At 55.3% G+C, this 20,104-nt stretch overlaps 1 protein-coding gene and 1 long non-coding RNA gene across 3 annotated transcripts in view; both read left to right on the forward strand.

Moving 5' to 3' along the window:
- Positions 1 to 8,625: 8,625 nt before the first annotated feature.
- LOC137167458 (uncharacterized) lies at positions 8,626 to 9,650 on the forward strand. Its single transcript, XR_010924115.1, has 2 exons — positions 8,626 to 8,747; positions 9,547 to 9,650. It is a non-coding gene; the product is annotated as an uncharacterized lncRNA (long non-coding RNA).
- A 6,352-nt stretch (positions 9,651 to 16,002) lies between these two features.
- SEMA6C (semaphorin 6C) overlaps positions 16,003 to 20,104 on the forward strand; it is an 85,108-nt gene continuing 81,006 nt past the window's right edge. For both annotated transcript variants that reach the window (XM_067569549.1, XM_067569550.1), the window contains exon 1: positions 16,003 to 16,124. The gene's annotated coding sequence lies outside the window, so the exon portion shown is untranslated. The remainder of the gene's footprint in view (positions 16,125 to 20,104) is intronic.

The following is a 20,104-nucleotide window of genomic DNA, read 5'->3' on the forward strand; positions in this document are numbered from 1 at the left end:
TTTGAACGAGGCAGGGGGCCCTGTGGGGGAAAAAAAAAACCTGGACAGACTCTGCAATGAAAAACTGTAATGCACACGCACCAGAGGTGTGTAATCAATCGTACATCTGGCGTCTCCTGGCTTTCGAGTACTTGGCTTTGCAACATAAATAATGGACCTTTTTTGTAGACCTTTTTTGGTATATAGGCTTTTTTATTAAGAAAAAGCCCCAAACTTTATTGTGTGCACTGGAAAGCATCCCTCCCCCCAGGTTCTGTGTTAGTGGGTCTCAGTCTTTTTGATGCCAGGAACCGGCTTGCTGCCTTCCTCAACCACGTCAGGGAGATCTCAGGGACCGGCCCCGGCCCACAGAAGTTGCTGAGAAACACGGAGTTGGGGAGTTTGAGCCCTGAGCTCTCACAACGGGCTGCTACTACCCAAGCCCCAGCATGTCTGGCGGCTAGCAGCGGGAGAAGGTTGTTATCCCAGCTGGGGCAATGGCCAGCTGGGCCCAGCCTGCTACTGCTATTCCTGTATGTTCAGTACAGCAGCTGCTGCAGCGTCGACGCCAACCCAGCCTTAGAATGGGCTGTTATTTTTCCAGGCTGCCAACATTTCCCCCGAGGAAGCTAAGCAGGGAAGGGCAATGGTAATTTCTGTTGGTTTATATCTCCGCAAAAGATGAAGGGAATTGCATGGGGTTAGGAAAAGGCACTTCCTTAGCCCAGGGGCTTTCCCAGAGCCAGCTCTCAAACGCCTGCTGCCAACCACGGAGGAAGGAGAGGTTTCTAAAGGAAAGCTTGCGAGAAGCCTTTAGAATGGAGCAAGTTTGGCAATTGAAATATAGGGGTCCCACCCAGCTCCCCCTGGAATAATCAGCTCCGATGCCCCTGCCAGGCTGCCCCGCTCCCCCGAGATTTTAATGCTAAAAATAACCTGAACCAACCAAAGATGGATATTGCATCATTTCCCCGGGATTTAACAGACACAAGTCACGCAATCAGCACGTGCGTCTCTTCCGTCCTGTCTGGGCTAGCTGTAAACTCCTCCGGGCAGAGAGCTGTTCAGTGCCTCTCAGATCAGCACAATGGCGCATGGAGAAAACACGAATGACTAATTAGAGACCAGGGGAGCGATGTGGGGACCCTCCCTCCCATCCCCTGCTCTGGCTCCTGGTTGAGATTAGAAATATTCCCTCCGAGGCGGTTCTGTTCTCATATGGCCCGGTTCTCCCCTGCCCTGGCCTTTGGGCCTGATTTGCCATCAGCCCGCCCCTTGCACAATCATCTGCCCCAGTGCGAAGTGGATATGCAACGCACCACTGTGCAAAGCGTGGGAAGGCGGCGAATCGGACCCCTTGTCTTCTCCACCCCGATTGGCAGACCCCCCCAGCTCTGGCCAAGGAAAATCCTGAGGCTGTTTCAAACCCAGGACTTGGGTGTTTCCAGTCAGCTCCCAGTGCATTGAGCCTGCCAACCTTCTGGGGCCCATCCATCACCAGCGAGCCTCTAACGCCCTTTGATAGGAAGCCAGCCGCGTGCGGGTGGTCGATGGATGGGCCTTGGCAGCAGAGAGGAGGGCGGCATGTGGACATGTCCAAAAACGCACGTTTCCCTTCTGCTAGAGATTAGAAGTGAGAGGCTTCGAGAGCCATCAGTCCCTGCTAGTAATCTCCTCCCTTCAGCTATCTCCACGCAAGCAATACATCCTCCCCACACCACCGCAGCCGCTGCCTCTGGACAGCGAGCGTCCTGGCATTCGCATGGGCAGACTGAGCTCCTGAGCCGTGCAGAGGCTGGTGAGAAAATCTGCCCTCTGGGAAGCCTCTGGCTCCTTTGCGTACGGCGTTCCCGCTGACTTCAGCGGAGCTCTGCTGGGCGAGCTGAGGAACTGGGCACCGCAGGAGGCAATAGGGAAGCTGGGTTGAGGCCAGGGAGAGCGGCGGTGGTTCTTTGAGGCTGTTTCTGTAGAAGCTCATGGGAGCAGAGGTCCCGGCTTGTTACGCAGGGGCCTAGAGACACAGTATGTTAATATTGTCCTTGTCAGTGTCACTGCTGGTCCCATTTTAACGCCTGCTTGCTTGTTCCTCTGCCACTCGCACAGTCCGTTACACCAGTGCAAGGTGGGCCTGGAAGACTGACTGTTTTGTTTCTCACGCACTGGGAGCCGATCCCCCAAGGGATTTTGCTCAGAACCTACCCCTGCACAACTCACTGGGAATCTGCACCGAGAAAGGGCCCCGGGGATCTGGGAATGGAACCCGAGAGCCCCGACTCCCGATCACCACCTGCAACATACCACCCAGTGCCTCTAAACAGTCATAACGATGCTCGGCACTTACGGCGCTTTACGCGCTCAAAGCGCAGCACAAACATCAACTAATTAGTCCTCACAGCCCCCGGGGGAGGTAGGTGAGAGCATCTTTGCATCTTCACAGCACTTTACAGACTTTAGCGGATCCTGGCACACTCTGGGGAAGTAGGCAAGTAGTGCAAGTGGCATGGCGTTCATTAGCCTTCTTTTACGGATAAGGGGGAAACTGAGGCACAGGGCCCACCCAGCAAATTGGGCCCAGAGCTAGGAATGGACCTTGGAATGCCGGCTGCTACCAGACAGTACAAGATGCAACTGTGTGTGAGGACATCGGTGTTTAAAAGCAACCCATTGGGGAAACCAGCAACTGTTCCCTGAATAATCCTTAGCCAGCTGGGCCCGGTCCAGTGGTTAAACAGTGGGCTGAGAGTCAGGATTCCTAGGGTCAAGGGCCAGCTCTGCCAGCAGCTGTTTTTAAGCAAGTCACTTTCCCTCTCTCTGCCTCAATTTCCACATCTGTAAAAGAGCCCTAATGCTGACGTTGGGGGGGGGGGGGGGTCTTCGCAGTTTAGCACTGTGGGATCCTCCCGTCACAGCTGCTTTAGAAATGCCAGGAGTTACAGGAGCCGCGTGATCTTTTCCCTTCCCCTTTGACAGTTTCCAATGCCAGACCTTGCCGGTGCTGCTTTAAAACAGACAAGAAGTGCCCGCGCAAGCCACTAACCTGGATTGAACCAGCAACAGCTACAGCCAAAGGTTCAGTGGCTAAGACGCCAGCCACTCTCAACCTGCCGCCAGCCCCAGGCTCACCTCCCTGGTGGATCTGGCAGCAAGAGCATGGAACGCAGGATGACCAGGGGGCTACACACTTATGCATTCAGCTTCTGCTCCCTGGTGTAAATCCAGAGTAATCTGGAGTGACTCCGTCTCCATTGATTCTCCATTTACACCAGTGTAACTGAGATCATGGTGAACTCTCTATATTAGAGAGCAGAGACTCTCAGTCCCAGTGTGGGAAGCCACAGTAGCCTCATTGACATCAAAGGGGTCCCTCCAGATTCGCACCAGTGTAGCCCCCCCACTGTCTTTCTGCAGTGACAGCCCGGGCGTGAGCCGACACGACTGGCTGACCTGCCTGCGACTCACAGACCCTGGCATTAAGAAAATCTCCAGCTCCAGCCTCCCAAGGGGTCAGGAAAGGGGATTAATTTTTTTTTAAAAAAGCACCCATCCACAATCCAGCTTTTGTGTGCTCAGCTGCAGCCTGGGCATGGGGCTCTGGCTGGCCTAGAGCCAATCCCTTCCCCTCCCCGTGCCTCAGTTTCCCCATCTGTAAAATGGCAATAATGATCCTGCCCTCCTCTGTAAAGTGCTTTGAGATCTGCTGATGACAAGAGCTAGGGATTATTATTATTAAACTGGTTGAGCTAAAGTCATGGGGAGAGCCTGTCTTAGGCTATGTTACAGGCATTGTGACTTGTCTACAGTGGACTTTTCAAACATGCTGCTAACAGCGCTTTAATCCTGGCCTAGACACGGCTATGGCGAGAGACAGCCTCTGAGCCCACAGGGTTTGTAATACAACAGTGAAGAATTCTCACCTGCTTTTTACAGACGGGAAACTGAGGCACAGAGCAGGTAAATGATTTGCCTCACATCACCCACAGCCAGGATTAGAACTCACATCTTCTAAACCCCCACAGCCTACTTTAACCAATAGACCAGCGTCACAGGTGGGTGTAAGGCCCCACTGGGGATCCCAAGGGCATTGATTGCACCGATCCAGGGCAGTGGGAAAAGCCAATGTGCTCCATCCGCTCACGGCCCTGGCAGACGCTGAACAGAGGCCGCTCCCAAATGTCACGGAGCTCCCTCCACGCCTGCTTCCGTCTGCAACGGAGCTCATTTCGTTCATTGCCCTGCTCTGTATGTAGACGTACGGTGTCCAGTAGATCAGTTAGCTCCTCAGACAATCCCAGCCAGCCTGACCCTGTGCGGTGTCGGCCAAGGGACCCAACCAGGCGCTACTCATGCGACAATCTGGCCACAAACCACCAAGCAGGGGGGATGAGGCGGGCGAGGAGTACCTCCACGCTAACGGACGGCTGGCATTCCCCGCCGATGAGTGATCAAGAGCTCGGGCAAACCCTCCTTCGTTATGCTAACCACACACAGCGAGCTTCGAAGACCCGATGCCCCCTGAAATCAGACGGGGCCGTTCATTTCATTGCCTTCGCCCCAGCCTCGCATTCCAGGCGGTTCTCCCGGATCAGTTCCAGGGAGGAGAGACGGATCACATCCCCAGTGGGTGCAAATGGCCAACGGAGTCAACGGGCCAGATCGCCGCATTGCATCCGTGTCACTGCATTGGAGTCAAAAAAGGATCAAGCCCTGCATACAGCTCAGGGCGGGGAAGGAAAAGTATCAGGCGCTTAAAATCTGCAAGGACCCCCCCCCATACCCCCAGCCAAAAATCTGGCGGTGCATTAAGAAAAGCAGTAATATAATCCGCTTAAAGGAATTTAATTTGTATTCCCAGCGTTGCCCAGATCCATAGTGCACAGACAAGGCAAGACAGATAGATACAGAGCCAGCGTGAGATAGGGGTGGAGGGAAGAGTGAGATCAGCACTGGTGGGGGAGGCAAATAATGACTAGATACACAGATAATGGACAGTGAGATAATGGGGGACGAGGGGGAACGGCTGACTAGGTGGACAGGTAGCGAATGAATGGAGAGGTAATAATGTGGAGCTGGCAGATGGATGTGGGCTGGGTATTGATCTGACAGTTTAATTCATTTGAGGTCACCGCAATGGAAGGTCACGGTGGAGCCTGAGTGCAGGAGAGTAGCCTTGTTTCCCAAACAGATCAGGCCTCCTCTTGCAGACTGGGATGGAAATAATTGGGTTTAAACCTGCCTCGGGGGAGGGCGGGGGGGTCCAATGTAAAGGACACCCATCAGTGATGGGACCCCTGAGAGCCGCTGGTGCTGAGCCAGGGGGGCTGGAGCACACCAAGGCCCCGGGTGTATCACCACCCCCAGCCATCTCCACAGCGGGGCGGAAGCGTGTAACCCAGGGCTGAGGGGGGGTTCAATTCTCAGCCCTGCCACTGGTCCCGTGGGTGAGTCGCTCCATCTGCCTGGGCCGAATGGTGAGAATGGTCGAGCCACCCCGTGAGCTGCTGCCCCTCGCTCCGTGGGCCTGCCGCAGCCGGCAGGATGGGTCTAGGCCCCCCCATGTGCTGCCGTAACACTCGTAATAATGACATCCCCGCTCCTGGGCTGCGGGGGGGGGGGATGATATAGAATGTCTTTCTGCCCCTCAGAAACTCCCTCATGCCGGGGGACCCCCCTGCATCTACGCAGCCAGGCAGTGCCAGAACTGAGACCTTGCCCAGTGTCTCTGTTAATGGAATAGGAGGTGGGGGGAAAGGGGGCTTTACAGCAGGTCCCATGGCAGGCAGTGGCATACTGACGGGGGCCGGGCATGCCATGCCCCTGGGCGCTGGCCTGGGGAGGGGCGCCAGCCAGGCCCTCCTTGGCGGAGCCGCCCCGTGTCGCAGGTGGGAGCCAGGGTGTCCTCCCAGCCCCTCCGCCCCTGCACTGGGCTCAAGGAGGGAGCTGTGGGGACCAGAGCCCGTCACGGCCACCCCCCACCTCCAGACAGCCCCCGCCACCCGCACAGCGGGGGGAGAGCGGGATACAGGCCGCAGACACCCCCTTCCCGCAAGGCGCTGCCTCTGGGCATCACCAATGTACGTATGGCCCCCGGACCCTGGAGATCCACGGTACACCACTGATAGCAGGGTCTGGGCGCTGGCAGCTACACACGGGCGGTCTGGTAGCGCAAGGGGCTGGCAGCCGGGACTCCTGGGTTCTATTCTCAGCTGTGGAGTCTAGTAGTTAGAGCAGAGGTGCTGGGAGTCAGAACGCCTGGGCTCTGTGCACAGGAGAGGAAGGGCACCTCGTGGGTAAAGCGGGGCTGCAGGTGGCCTGGGAGTCAGGATTCCTGGGTTCTATTCTCAGCTGGGGGAGGGGGGGAGTGGAGTCTACTGGTCAGAGCGAAGCAGAGGGGCCGGGACTCAGGAGACCTGGCTTTATTTCCTTGCTCTGTCTGTGCTCAACCATGAGACCTTGGACAAGTCTCCTCCCCCTCTGTGCCTCAGTTTCCCTCCCCAGTCCAAAGAGGATAATGCCACTTGGCCCCTCCAAGGAGTTGTGAGGCGTGACAAGTTCAGAGCAGCCCTGGGGCAGAGGGTAAGTGCAGCATCGTGGTAGAGAGAGCGCTGGAGTCCTGGAAGCAGCGCCGGGGTGATCGCGCCGCTCCGATGGGGACGCGAGGACAGCTGCCTTGGATCACTTGCTGACCTGCCGCACGGCAGGGCTCGCTCCATCGGGTTAGTTCCAGGGGTTCCTGGAGGATGGAGATAATCTTTTCCACTGCTGTGTTTATTAATGACTCAAAACTGCCGGCGCCCCCTGCCCCGCGCCGACACAGGTAAGTGCCGCTGCCTGGCATGCTGGGCCAGCTCCTTCCTCGCCGCTGTTTTGTTCTGCTTATAAGTGCCAGCTGCAAACATTTCGCCGTGGCTGCCGGGTGCTCCGAGCCAGGCCAGCAGGTTGCTCTCGCCGCTGACATCCAGGCCAGGCTGTAAATCAAGGTTTGAAGGGAAACACGCACGCCTCTCCTGGGAATCGCCCGGGCTGCGGCCACGGCCCGTCACGGAAGGGGGCAGGTGCAAAGCCGAAGCCCAGAGGCTGCCTGTGAGTGACCGAGATGCTGCTGGTGACAGGTGCAGGGCACCGGTTTGAAGCCAGCCCGGGACAGCCGTGGCCATCGTAGAAAGGCAAAGTTGCTGTTGGCACCGGTGCTGCAGGCAGCTTCCCATCTCTGCACGGGGGTAGCCACGGGTATTTAGGTGCCTGTTCCTCTGGGCTGCTTTAAAAATGTGAGCCTAAAGCTAGAGTTTAGCAGGGCTATAAACCCTCAAGCGTCAGGGCATGAGCCCACCTCTGACTCCTGGGATCGGAGGGGACCTTAGTTGGGTTTTTTGGGGGGGGTTCTATCCCATTTCTTCTTTTTCCTCCCCCTTTTTCCCAGTGTGGGGGGAGGAAAAGGAGAGAGAGGCCGGGTGAACGAAGAACCCCCTGCCCACAAAAGAAGAAATGATTTCCTTTTGATTTGACCAAAAAATTGAAGATTACGAGGGAAAGATTTTTTAAAAAATTATTTTTCTCCCTATCTCGTTCGAATTTTTTCCCCCCAGAAAATATTTTCCAACCCGCCTTTTTGTGAGCACGACCGGTGTCACCAACAGTCACGCGCCAGGACCCCCCAGATCATGAGACTGGCTCCAAAAAATCATGAAATTCCTAATACATACCTCTATAAAAACACTGGCCAGACAAGGTAAGTGAGGGACTATCTTTTATTGGCCCAACCTCACCTGCCTTGGCTCTCTCCTATCCTGGGACCAACACGGCTACCACGCGGCAGACATAAATACTGGATTCTTTTTTATTTGCCCTCTTTTTTCTAAGCCTTTTGGTCATACCCAAGTCATGTTTTCAAGCTCTTCTCTGCCACCACAAGGGCTGGAGACTATTTTAGAGTCCCGGTCCCTCCCCCTCCCCCCAGTGCCTCAGTTTCCCCCATCTGACGTGTGGAGGCCATGATACCAACTTCCGACCAATTGGTGAAATACACTAGGTAAAAACTAGGGCTTATCGCTCTCCTGGCCCCTGTCCCTGCAGTATCTGAGTGCAAAGGAAAGACGGGGTCTCACCTGCCCCTGGGTACTGTGGGTTTAAGAAATACGCTGCAAATCACGAGACTTCGGGGGGGCAAAGGGGAGAGGAGCTGGCCATCGAGCCCCCTGGCAGCAGCAACGTTCAAGTGTCTCTCTGTTGTTCTCAAGGACTCGGAGCCGCTGGGGGAATTGAAGGGAAGTGGCTGAGATGGAGAGCCCTTAACACACGCTCTCTCTTGCTAGATCCTGCAACATGGTCACCCTCCCTTGCAGATACGCAGCCATGCCTGCCACGAGCTATGTGCCATGGGCGAAGAGAGGGAGGGGGGGTTTCCGTGAGCAGGGATATCTTGAGCAAGCCCAGGCTTGGGAATGACACATCCCCCACCAACTCACCCCGGCTCCCCCTCCTCCTCCTCGCCCTGCTTGCTCAATTTGTTGACACAGGGATGTGTAATAATGACAAGGGCCCAGGGCTTGGGTGGGCGGAATAACAATCACCTGGGAGCAAAGCCTGGTAGAACTGGGTGGGGCAGCTCGTAAGCCATAAGGAAATGAGGCTGGTTTGCCAATGCTCACTCGGGGGCTTGGCTGAGCCAGCTGGCTGGTCTGTTCCATGCAGGTTTTTATACCACGCTCCTCACCGGGGTATCTGAGCACCCCCCCGTCGGGCAGTAAGCCCCATAACTACACCTTCGCCAGGTGAGGTTTGCTTGCTCATTATCTCCTGCAGAGGGGGGTGTGGCTGGGGGCTGACAAATATCCCTCCAATTGGAAGCTCTTTAAGGCACCGTCTGGTTGTTCTGCATTTATACAGTGTCTGGCACAAGTAGTCCATGGCTGAAGCTCCTAGGCACTGCTGTAATACACCTAATAAATAATGTACAGCGCCTGACACGATGGGGTCCAGGTCTGTGGCTGGGGCTCCTCTGTGCTATCATAATACACCTAATAACTAATATACAGCACCTGACACAATGGGGTCCAGGTCTGTGGCTGGGGCTCCTCTGTGGTACTGTGATACACCTAATAACTAATATACAGGGTCTGGCAGAATGGGATCCATGACTGGGACTCCTAAGTGCTAGTAGCTACTGCAATACAAATAAACACTAATCAAAGGCAGACTGGCTCATTTCACAGCTCTGGCTAGTGGGAGAGCCAGTCTGCCTGCCATTTACACCAGCCACGCCCCATGGATTGATCCCAGGGCAACAGGAGAACCAGGTTCGGTCTGGAAAGCGCTCTTCATCGAGGGTGGAAGGCCCCGCCCCATTCATGCAGCGGGACAGGGCTAGGCCTTTTGCACATGGGGGGTTTTAAACTAATTTATTTGTGGGAACGTAATGTCTACCGACGGGACGCGCAATGGGTCACCTAGCTCGGTTCCTCTATGTCCCCCTCCCCCCAGCACCATGGATCTGGTGTCTGAATGAAAGCATGTTCGGGGCAAACTATTGTCTCAGCGTTCCTCGGGAAGATAATTATCCCCGTTTTACAGCTGGTGAAAATGAGGCACAGGCGGGTCGTCTTGCCGTGGCCCTGAGCTTTGCACAGCCATTTGCCCTCATGCAACGTGCTGCCATTCTGATGGGCAGCGATTCACCCTCCGGTGCGAGCAAGGGGTGCAGGCAACGGAATCAGGCGTGAGATTCAAGGCGGCAGCGACCGGAGCCCAGAGACGTGAGCGTTAGATTTCCAAAGAAACTCAGGGCCAGATCTTGACACCCCCAGTGGGGTCAGATTGCCCAGAGCTCCCCTTCCCGTGAGGCACTTCGGAAAAGAGCCAGACTTTCCATAGTGCCCAGCTCCCAGGACTTGCAGAGCCCGCTGGGACACCTTGGGCTGAAGCTGGCAGATGGCAATGGATGCTCTGGGGATGCACTGTAGCCATGCGATGCGCCTAGTGTCGGGAAGCCACCGTGCCCGGCTTCCCTTGTATTTTAACAGAGCCCTGTCTCGTGTGACGCAGGCGGGCTGGACTCCACAGTGCTGCTGGTATACATGTATTTATTAAAGTTTTTACACCCTGAAAAAAAAAACCAATCTCCCACAGGAGCAGCTGTGACCTGAAGAGTCCATCCCCAGACATCCTGCTTTCCTCTGCACAGCAGGTCATTTACATCGATGCCCAGACGACTGGATGTTTTGCTCAAAGATCTGCTCCAGGAATTATCTGGGGGCAGTTCTCTGTTATCAAGGGGGTCAGCGTAGATGATCACCGTGGTCCCTTCTGGCCTTCCGGTCTAGAACTCTATGAATACGGCAGCTGAGCTCTTCAGAAAGTCTGGCCCTAAATGACTTGCCCAGTGTCAGACTGGGAGTCTGTAGCTTTCTCGTCTCCTTTGGGCTTCCCCCGTCTGTCAGTGTGCAGGGTTGTTGGAGCCAGGTTGGTCCCAGGGTACGAGAGAGATGAAAGGAGTCAGGTCAGAGCTTTTATTGCACCAGATTCTTCTTCAGGGCTGGCAGAGGGACTCAGCGCCTTGCAGCTACATACCCAGTGGAAGAGGTTGTTAAGTGTAAGCAGTTAACGCACGTTGCAAGAGTCCAATCCAGGCGACGTGCGCAATTGACACGTCGGCAGTTACAGGCCGGAGGAAGGTTCGCGGGTTAGAATGTTGGAACGAGACGTGCCGTCAGCGACTCTACGGAGCCCAGGATTTTTAGTGTCTAAAGTGATGAATTTACACTCCCGGGCTCATCTGTCTGTGCCCACCTGGTGTCTCTGGTCTTATCCTTTGGAAGCTGTTTGGGGCAGGGACTGTGTTTGTTCCGTGCTGGTACAGCAGCCAGCCCCATGGCGGCCCGGTACTGGGCTGTAGCAGGTCCTGGACCCAGCTCTCCGGAGTCTCAGACCAGCACCGTCACTCCAAGACCATCCCTCCTCTCCCCATGCCGGCCTATCCAGCTCCTCTACGGAGGCACAGGGCAAAGGCAAACCGAGGCCAGCGGTGAGATCTCAGCATTGCCGGCCGAGGGGCGGCTGTGGCAGCCCCCTTCACTCCAGACGTTATTCCGCGTTGCAGCGGAGGGAGGTGCCCCAGCTGTTCAAATAGACCTTCCCACGCCCGTATTATGATGCTGTCCCAAGGACCAGGGGTGGGGCCTCGTCATCCCAGAGCTCCCCATCCACGCGCCCTCAAGGGGGCTGGCGATATTTTGATCCTGAATTTTTTGGGAGTGGGAAGGCGAGGAAGGGAGAAGATCAAGGAAATCAACAAACAAGGAGTCGTCCCCAGCGCCCGGCTCGGCGCCCACCCTGCTTCGAGCTCATTAGTTCCGCCAGGCGCTTCCATTAGCGCCGCTGGTAATTAGCGTGGCAGGGAAATCTTGTGTGGCAGGAGCACACGCTGCACTTCCCCAGGATGCCCGCCCCGCCGCTTGCAAACGAGACGCTGAATCCCCTGAGGACCCCGGCGTCCTAATCAACACAAAGTTTTTCCAAGTCAATAAATAAATAAGGCAGGTGGATTATGATGCAGGCAGGCCCTGGGGAGATGGGTCTGAGCTGCTGGGGGGAGGCGTCAGGCCTATCTGGTCCCTTTGCAGTGTTACATGAGATTTTGCATCTCTCCCACCAGGCCCGCAGGGAGGCCAGGGTCAGTTACCGCTCCCCCTCCCCCCAGCTTGTTCCAGATCCTAGAGAGAGTTGCACAGTCCAAGGATGTGAGGTTCCTGCCTGAGACCCAGGGCTGGGCTGTGGAGCCCCCAGGGTGGGTCAGAAGGAGATGGGTGCAACCGGCTACAGCTCCTTTCAGTCAGGGATCTCAAAGCACGGCGAGCATTGATTTATGGAGCTTTGCTGCGTAGCAGGTGTCTTACGGTGGGGAAACTGAGGCACGGGAGGAGAGTGTTTTGTCCAAGGACGCACAGTAAAATAGAGGCCGGGCTGGGGATGGGAGTCTTGACGCCCAGTCCTGCTGGCTGTAACTACTAGACAGCTCTCCCACCATGAGCTGGGATACAGTCCAGGCATCCTGATTCCAGTCTGGCCATTCTTATGTTCAAAAGTAGCCTCTAATTGCTAGCGCTTCCATTTCTGGGCATCAGCTGGGGACCCCAAAAGCAGCAATGCTCAGTGGGATGCTTGAGGCCAGATTCTCACAAGCACTCAGAATCCGATGTGCCTCTGTTCACGTGAGAGTGGGGTAACCCAGCACCCCGCTCCCTGACGCAGGGCGCCCACAATTTTATTTCTTCCAAACCATAATCCTTGGGTCTAAACTGTCCAGCTGCTGCTAACGGTAATGAGCCAGGTTTCCCATGGCTTCGCTGTCCGCTGGGTGCCCTTTCTCTGTTTGTCTGGAACGCCGGCCTGGATCCAATCAAGTCTAAAACTCCAGGAAAGATCTGGGCCTCGCCAGGCAGAACCCTGCTAAACTGAAGGGAAATGGGAAAACCGAAAGGGGGGAATGGGAGACAGGGGGAGCTCCTGTCATCTATTTATTACAGCCCTGTCTCTAGCACCTCCGGGATTATCTCTAGATCAGACAACTGGTTGCTAGCACCTATTAACACCTTCCAGCAGCGCAAGACCCCGGCTTATTTCTGCCCATCCTGCATTCCGCCCAACAGAGCTGAACAGGTTGACACCATGAATGGCTTATCTCCCCGACAGAAAGAGAGAAATAACTATGATGGGGATGTGCACACCGCCCCTGATCTGGAGCGGGAGGGGAGGGAAGAGAATGGGAGAGCCTGGTATGGGGGGCACACAGCACCCCTGGTAAGGGAGAGTCCCTGTGTGTGCGTGCAATGAACTTGGCCAATAGATGCTATAAAGTGTGTGCACCCCTCCCTCAGTGATATTATCACCTTCCCATCCACAGAGCTCACAGCGCTTTACAAAACCAGGTGGTATTATTCAGCCAGTGTATAGATGGGGAAACTGAGGCACAGAGCAGGGACATGACTTGCCCAAGGTCACCCAGTAGGCCAGTGGCAGATCTGAGATTAAAAGCCAGGTCTCCTGAGGCCCTGTCCAGCGCTCTATCCACTAAGCTCCGCTCCTCTGAAGCGAAGCTACTTTAGCCGCCCTAGTTTCAGTGTAAATCATTAGGGGCCTGATTCAAAGCCCACCACAGTCAATGGGAAAGACTGGCCTGGACTTCAACAGGGTTTGGATCAGACCCTCCAGCTAGAAAGCAAAACTGACTAGAAACAGAACGTGAACAGGGGCCAGGCTCCTTTCATTGCCTCTGCTGAGAGACATGCAGAAAGTTAACCCACAAGGAGAGACCCTGGTGGGAAGGAAATCAGAGGGTTCGGGGCCTGTCTGGCTGAACAATCCCAGGTCAATCCGTTGTAGAAAATAGGGACTAGACTATTGTTATCTTGGCACTTTCTCTCTCTTACGTTATTAGTGTTCTCAGGTGTGTTACCATAGTGCTGGAGGGCTCAGCCAAGATCAGAGCCCGTTGTGCCGGGGGGCTGCCCAGACACGGAATGACTGAGACTGGAGCCCCATCATGCCAGGCGCTGCCCAGACACGGAGAGAGAGACAGCCCCTTTCCTGAGATCTCACCCTCTGGTAGACCAGACAGACAAAGGAAGGATCACGGATGGAGAACAATGGCCCAGAGAGATCATGTGACTTGCCCAAGGCCTTTTTACTATGATCTTTATTATTTTACTTATTAATATTAGCATTAACTCATCTCGTGGCATTCACATACTCATACAAGTAAGAATTACTCAGATCTACCTATCCATCTATCCTTGCAGCTGAGTACGCACGGCAGCAGGCCTTTAAACTTGCAGCGACAATCACACAATCATAAAAAAATGGCTGATCTTTTTTTAACTTTCTTCTCGTTTCTTCTCATCATCCGAGGCTGCTGTGTTGCTAATTACACCGATGCTTTCTAACCGGGCACACACACAAACACGCACACACAAAACCCAGACGTATTCGTCATCTTAGCGCTTTCTGTTTTTAAAAGATATCGAGAAAATGGTGCCGTGGCTTCAGTTCTTCTAAAGGAAAATAGTTGGCTCCTAGATTTATTTATTGGGGGTAGGGAGTTCATGTATTTTTATTTATTTCATTCCTCTCCCCCCCACCCCCGCCCACCCGCCCCCGTTACTGATGCTACATTAAAAAAAAAGAGAGATAAAGAGAGAAGTAATTGGCTAATTAGCACCCAAGTGCTTCTTGGAGTGACAGATGTTTTACTTAGCACAAGATTTGTCGTGTGTTTATTTTCCCCCACAAGTGCACCATTTGTGGTCTCCCGTCGCGTGGCACTAAGCCGGGACTCCTCCATGCACCAGGAAGAGCTGTGCTGGTTCACATTCTAGCAATGCGTTTCCTTGCTACCTGGGCAGGTGTCTCTCTGCAGAAGGGCTTGGGCAGTGCCAGCATCTTGCCAAACCAGCCCACGGCAGCCTTGCCTTCTTGTCCTTTTAAAGCAGCGTGGGGAGGGGCTGAGCTTCCACACATCCCCTGCCACTTGCCCATTTCTCCGGAGAGAGACTGAGCCCTTCAACAAGTTGCTTTCTGGCTGGCAAGGCCTCCAGGCTAACTGGAGCTAGAAAGTGTGTATGTGTGCACGCGCACATAGGCGAGAGAAAGAGTGTGTGTGTGTGTGTGTCTTCACTACAATCATGTTTACACTGGGAAGAAGGTTGGTTTTAACATGTGTTAGCTGGCAAGTATTCACTAATGCGTGTTAGCTGGCATGTATTAACACGGCACCTGACATTCATTAACACGTTAGCTGGTGTTAACACACTTTAACACATGTTAAAATCCTAACCTCATTGTGGTCAATGGCAAACCTCACCCATACTCATTACAGCCAGAATTTTAGCCCGAGTGTAGAGAAGGCAAGCTGTAGCATTACCACATCAGCTGGTCATGGCTCCCTTCTAGGGCTGGCTCCAAGTGGTTTAACACCGTACAATAACGTGGGAAAATATGGCTTGTCTACACTGGGGTTTTAACATGGGTTAAAATGCCCCGTTTCCTAGGGAAGACAAGGCCCTGGGATAAAAGCTGTTTGAAACCTGTGTCAGCAGCCTAGCATACACAGGGGAGATTGCATTTAATGCATGGGAAAGGGCTGGATTGACCCCCACATGCTAAGAGTAGCTCAGAGCCAGCCTGGGCCATCGCTCAGCGCCTCCAGGAGTTCCAGCCGCTCCCCGCTCAGCACAGCCGGTTGGCATTTCCCCCACCAGACCAGCCCGGCGGGACCGGAGCCGTTTCCTTGCCACTTTCGCCGGAAGAACCCATGGGAAAAGCTTCGTTTCCTTCAGGCCCAAGGGCTCCCGGCCTTGACGGGCGCGTCGCCGGGTCCAAAACCGTCCAGGGAATTTCCGCTTCCAGGGACCCATGTCCGCCTTTCGCTCCGATTCGGGACTCGAGGACATTTTGAAATGCCAGGGAGCGGAAATTTGGAGCTTTCCGGGGTGGCTTTTGCCAGTTGTTCCAGGGCCAGGGAGAACTTTGCACAGGGTTTAACCGGAGGAGGACACCCCTGCTGCTGCCTTTCCGTCTCTCTTGTCTTTCCTCTCCTCCCTTCTCCTCTTTCTCTTTCCCTTCTCCTCCCCTTTCTTTCCCCTCCTCCTCCTCCCCCGCTTTCCTTTCCTTTCCTCCCATCCCTCCCTCGGGGCACTGGGCACAAGCGGGGGGTTCCCGGAGGACGGGCCTACAGCCAGGGGGACGCTGGCCGGCCCGCTCCCGTCACTTTCCCTTCCCTCGCCGGCCTCTTTTCCTTCTCCTCCCGGCTGCCGGGAAGAAGCGCAGCCCGCCGCCGCCTGGCCGGGCCCGGGGCAGGCGAGGCAGGGCAGGGTAGGGCAGGGGGCGGACCCTGGGCTGGGCGGGAGGAGGGGAGAGGCAGGGGCTGTGCGCGGAGATTGGCGCTGGTTGCAGGGGGAGGGCGGGCTGGGCGTCGAGCTGCGAGCCCTTGGCATGCAGGGCTTTGTTACCAGCCCCCCCGCTCCCCGCAGCTCCCCCAGCCTCGGCCGTCGGGGCGCAGGGACGGATTCTAACTCCGCCGCGGGGCGCGCTCGGCCCCCGCCCCTGGGATCGGGGCCCCGGCGGGGCTGGCTCAGCCGCGGCTGCAGGGATCGGAGGTAAGGGGGGGGGGACCGGCCGCGGGCGGGAGTCGGGGGCTGGGGGCTCGCCCGCGGCTGGGGCCGGGGCCGGGGTTGGGGGGGCTTTGTCCCGAGTCGTGGCTTCGACTCGCTCCGGGGCGTGAAACTTCTCGCAATCAAAGGCAGGGAGGCGAAGGGGCCCGACTCCGAATCCGCTCCGCGGAGCGGCGGAGGAAATCGGAGCGAAGGGCAGCTTCGGCTCAGCCTGTCTGTCTGTGTGTGTGTCTTTCTCTCCCTCGGTTCTGCCAAGGGCTGTGTGTGGAGACAACCTACTGGGGTGTGTGTGTGTGTGTGTCTCCCTCGGTTCTGCCAAGGGCTCTGTGTGTGTGTATGTGTGTCTCCCTCGGTTCTGCCAAGGGGTGTGTATGTGTAGAGGCAACCCACAGGACGGGGGTATGTGTGTAGATGCAACCCACTGGGGTGCGTGTGTGGAGACAACTGAATGGGGTGTGTGCGTGTACATAGGTGCTGGAACTAGGGGTGCGGGGGGGGGAGGGTTCTGCCCTGCACCCCCTGGCTTGAAGTGGTTTCCATCTTATGCAGGGTTTACACTTTGGTTCAGTGGCTCTCGTTCCCCCCCGCACATATGGTTCCAGCCCCCCCCCCCCCCCCCCCGTGTGCACTGACGCTGCCAACTGAAGCCTCTTTTTGTGTGTGTGTGTGTGTGGGGGGGGGGAGGTGTTGTGTTGCTCCAACGCGTGGGGCGATCCCTGGCCCAGCAGTGGGGTGCGGAGGGGAGGTCTCTGGAGATCGCCAGCTAAATGGGGTGGGGGGTGGGGTTGCCTGGGCAGCGACTTTGCGCCTCGCATCCTGTGTCCAAGAAGTCTTGTTTGGAAAACAGCGGCGCAGCCAAAGCTCACACAGCTGGGAGGCTGTCACAGAGCCTGCTCTGAGTGGAGATCTGGGGGGGGGGGGGAGTGAGCGTCTGCTGATGGTCCTGAATCTGCAGACAGCAACCTGCCCCCTGCTAGTGGTGTCAAGCCGGCTTCTCGCCAGGGGGTGCAGGGCACACTCCTCTTCTTTATGGGGAAGGAAGAGGAGATACTGTTTTTCCTCCCAGGAAGCTGGGGGGGTCCGTGATCCCTGAGGTCCCACTGGGGTTTGTGAGCCCCCCCCGCCCGGGCGAAGGGGCAGGGAACTTTACATCACACAGAGTTAAGCACCAATGCTATTAGGTAGGAGACGGTTGGTTGATAGGGTACAGACACACACACACACACACACACACCCCCACACACGGACTCAAGCTGTCTAGGGTACCACACTTCGCACCAGGCTGTCCCCCAAATTCCTTCCCAGCCGGACGGAGCGGAAAGAAATACAGGAAACCCTCGTGACTTGTGGTGACTGCACGTTTCCCCGCCGCCATCGCCCCCACCCACCACGAGCGCTGGCGAGCCGCGGGGGCAGAAGTCTGACTCGCAGGCAGGGGAGCTCGCTGGAAAGTTTGCTATTTATGTATTATTTTTATTCCCCTGGTGCTGCTGTTTGACACTATGGCATGGGGGTGAAAATAGCAGCTGGGGTTGGCACCACTGCTTGGGGCCGGAGAGGGAGGGGAATTTAATCCCCCTCGTGTTTTGCAAGCAAAAGTTTATTTTAATCCATTGCCCTGGCTCGGACCTGCGCCCATTCGGGCAGCTAATGAGGCTCCGCGTGCTCTACCGGTGAGGTTGCTGCTGTGGACGGAGCAATCTGGGTTTCCTCCCATAACGGGGGGTATGACACCCCGAGGCTTGCAGGGTAGCTGCTCCTGGAATCGAGGGGGCTCAGCAAAATCCGTTTGAGGTCTGATTGCTGCTTTGGAAACCTTGGAAGGCAAAATGCTGCCTGGGCTGAAATTCATTTTGTGCCCTGTTCCCATTGGTCTCGACTGGTGTGTGTGTGTGTGTGGGGGGGTGTATTTTGGGGGATTCTGAAATCAAACATGGAACTGATTGTTTCCCTCCCCCCCAAATTCCAGAATTATGGATTTGCTCCCAGATTACAACCCTAAGGCGCAATAAAACTCCTCTCGGGACAGGCTCAGATTTAATTTCAGATCAGCTGAGTGGTGCGTGTGGAAATATGTCCTGGAAAAACACACACATTCTCTTCTGGTTTTTTTTAACCCTTTCCCACCGTCTTTCCCCTCCCGCCAGCCGCTGTGCTAGTGTTGGCCGTCCGGCAATGTTGGTGATGACACCTGTGACATTGCTAGCGGGCCTGTGGGGCCCAGAATGGAGAGGACTCATCGCATGAAAGGGCCGTGGTTGTTGTGTCAGAGGCGATGGCTGGAACAGACCCTCGCTCGTGTCCTTAATAACTTGGTGGAGGCGGGCCGCAGTGTCAAATTCGAAAGCTGTTCTGTGAGGATAATGCCATGGCTGGCGCGCCTGTGGCCCTGGCACAATGGAACAGGAGATTTCTTAGGACTGAATTCGTACAGCACCGTGCCCTCCAGCCTCAGTTACTCCTGTTTAAGAGGAATCGGAGAGTGAAACCTCCCATTGTGGGGCTGCTTCCGATGGGGCAGTCAAACTGAATTAGCCGCCTGGCGCTCCTGACTGCCCTGGGTGTCACACCCAGCTCTCTTCGCCAGCCCCATGTATCAGGCTATGCCCCAGGTTTGGCCTGTGAAGTGTAAACACAAGCACCATGTATGTTTCACTGTGAGCCGTCAGGCTATCATTATTGTTATTGACTATCTGGATTGTGGTAGCATGTCAGAGCCCGCAGACACGGATCAGGACCCCATTGTACCGGGTGCTGTATTGCTACTAGGCGTACCAACTACTAGCCCCAGACGTGGACCAGGATTACATTGTGCAAGGGGCTGTATGTTTCTATTGCTATTAGATGTATTATGGTACCATCTAGGAGTGTCCCAGGTGTCCCAGGTGTTTGTCTTCCAATCAGGGAGGAGCCGCGACACCATGTGATTCAGAGGTGACCAGCGTCACACCTCGAATGGCAATAGGTTGAAGAGAACCCTCTGAGAGCAAGGCTGGTGGCCAAAAATGGTTTGTCCAAACCAAAGCAATTTGCTGATGAAGAACAACCCGGGACAGGTCGCGAGCCCAAAGGGGGACGAGATTCATGGCTAGTCGCTGTGCGGGGGCAGGCATTCCCTTCCGCGAAGGTTTGAGATGTTGAAAGGGGGTTTTGTTCCGAATCGGGACGAAACCCAAACGCTTCAAATTTCTCCACGAAGGAAAATTCCCCAAACCAAATTCCCTTGGGGTCGGTGGAAAGGTTCAGTTTCGATTTCTACCGTTTTTGATTCTGAAGGGTAGACCTAGAATGCCACCGTTTAAAAAAAAAAAAAAAAAATTGGCACCAAAACATCGTCCTGACAAAACATTGAAACGTTCTGGCCCCAAAATGTTAAAACGGGGTGTTTCAGCATGGTCAGAATCCTGTCCCTCCATCACCCCCCCATTACCAGTTTGGGGTTGACGTAAAATTCCAGTGAAATTGACTCCATTTCGTGAAGAGTTTCAGTTTTGATGGAATTATGTCTTCTGATGGAATATAGTCCCATCTAAACTTCACTGACCGGCTCTATTCATAACCACACTGGGGGGCAGCCTAGCCTTCGGGGTAGGATGCTGGCCAGGGACTCAGGACACCGGGGTTCTAGTCCTGGCTTTCCACCAGCCTTGCTGGGTGACTTCAGATAAGTCACTTTCTGTGCCTCAGTTTCTCCTCCTGCCCTTTGTCTGTTCAGACTGTGAGCCCTTTGAGGGCAGGGACTGTCTGTGCAGCCCCTGACACAATGGGGCCCTGATTTCAGATTGGGCCTTTAAACGCTGCTCTCTTACATGGAATAGCCAATATTAAGTTAGAGCATCTCTAACTGTGAGGCATTTTGCACCATGTCAGTAGGAAGCAGGTTATGCTGTGACTCTGAATCCTATTACGCGGCTCCCAAATCCTATTAGCCCGTGGAGGTATGAAATGTATTCTAGCGGACACTG

This window comes from Emydura macquarii, unplaced genomic scaffold, assembly GCF_026122565.2.
Source record: "Emydura macquarii macquarii isolate MOO-44397 ecotype Brisbane River unplaced genomic scaffold, CSIRO-AGI_Emac_v2 contig_2924, whole genome shotgun sequence".
In the NCBI taxonomy this organism is placed as follows: Eukaryota; Metazoa; Chordata; order Testudines; family Chelidae; genus Emydura; species Emydura macquarii.